The sequence below is a fragment of the Mus pahari genome, chromosome 14, assembly GCF_900095145.1.
Source record: "Mus pahari chromosome 14, PAHARI_EIJ_v1.1, whole genome shotgun sequence".
NCBI classification, from domain to species: domain Eukaryota; kingdom Metazoa; phylum Chordata; class Mammalia; order Rodentia; family Muridae; genus Mus; species Mus pahari.
The window spans coordinates 85,114,465-85,116,358 of record NC_034603.1 but is presented as its reverse complement, the minus strand read 5'-3'; positions in this window follow the sequence as shown (position 1 = coordinate 85,116,358).

Sequence of the window (1,894 nt, the reverse complement as noted above, 5' to 3'; positions counted from 1 at the left end):
TCCTGGAACTCACTCTGTAGACCAGGCTGGTCTCGAACTCAGAAATCCGCCTGCCTCTGCCTCCCAAGTGCTGGGATTAAAGGCGTGCGCCACCAATGCCCAGCTAGGGGAGGCATTCTTATCAGGTCAGCTAATACACAGTGACATCACAGAGTCACTGTGCAGTGGAGCCACGGAGCAGCTGAGGTTCCTAAGAGCATGGATGGCACCCAGCTTACTCACCCATGTCAGGCCACAGCAGCCTGAGAAGCATGCTTGCTGGTCCTGTCCCACCTCTCCTCTTCAAACAGCCTCACATCCTCCAGTTCTGCTCTGGTTGGAGCTCCCTGCTGGCCCTGCAGAGGGAAGGCTCTCCTGAGCATCATCTTCTGTCAGAACTTCTTTAAAAAACAAAAAGTCTCTCCAGCCAGGCTAGCTCTAACGCCATTTCTTCCCCTTCCCCTCTCTCAAATTCACTTATTTATTTAATGTATATAGGGTGTAGGCTGCCCTTGAACTCACGAAGATCTGCTTCCTTCTGCTTCTGGAATACTAAAGGTATGTGCTACCATCACAGGACCCAAGATTTATTTTAATTACGTATATGTGTGTTGGGGGTGGGTGCACATGAATACAGGTTCCCTCGGAGGCCTGGGGCGGCTTAGGGCTGGGGTTACAGCAGTTGTGGCCCATCCTACATAGGTCCTGGCACCAAACCCCAGTCTTCCGCAAGTACAGCAGGTGTTCTTAACCGCTGAGCCAGCGATCCAGCCTCTGACTTCCCTCTCTTACTTAAGAAGCTATATCACAGTGTCTCGCTGGGTCACAGCCATGACTAGTCCTTGCTCATGGCCCACAGCCTCTTCCCCACTGTGGGTTTGCCTGGCGGCTCTGCCGCCCCAGTACTGCACCGGAGGCCTGACAGAGCCAGGCACGGAGTCAGGGTTTGTGGAATGGATGAATGAACTTGACTCGTGTCAGAGCATTGTAATTTACAAAGCACTTTCCCATCCATTAACTCCAGGGCTATTTCCTAAGAGTCCTCCCTGTCCTCCACTGCTCTCGGCTCAGAAGCATACGGTCAAGACAGTGGCTGGGGAACACTCCCTGAATGAGATCAAGGAGGGCTTGTTCACAGAGAAAGGGAGAATCCATTTGGGAAGCCTGGAAGTGACTGGAAGGCAAAGACTGGATCTCCATCTGTTGTGAGTATTTGCTCATCAGACCAGTGTGAGATATTTTTAAAAAGGCCCCTAAGCCTCTTGAGTACTGGGATTGCAGGGGGAGGCAGCCATCCCCATTTAACTGATAACAAGACTGAGTCCAGAGAGGCAGTGCACCTGCCTGAGTCTCTCTCAGTTCCTCAGTGGAGCAGGTTGGACACAGTGGGCCAGAAGGGAAGCAGGCAGCCCTCCCTCCTAGACCAAGCTAATGTGTGTAGTCAGTTTGCCTTCCTACTGGTGTTATAAGAAGCCTGTGGTATCCAAGAGGGCAGGTCAGAAAGCCCCCTGAGAGCAGACACTGTGTGTCACTTAGCTGGTTCTCGAGTGGCTGCTGCTTCCTGCTGCCTGTTGCAAAACTCCACACTAGGCCTTTATTGGTACTCACGTGACAAGGAGTAAACAACCTTTCACCTCAATCACCTGCTCTTATCAATACTCCCTCTCCACCCCACCATCAGGAAAGTTCAGACACCCTAAAACGTAGAGGCAAGGGAGGGTCCATTCTAACACCTCAGCGACTGTCAGGCAGTGGCTGAACCCGTAACAACGCTCTGTGGACAGTCCTCCTAGTCGACATTCATTCCCAGGTTTGACCCTGTCTCGGGAAGTGAAGCTCCTCTCTCTGGGTTCCTCTCTCTCTCTCTCTCTCTCTCTCTCTCTCTCTCTCTCTCTCTCTCTCTCTCTCTCTCTCT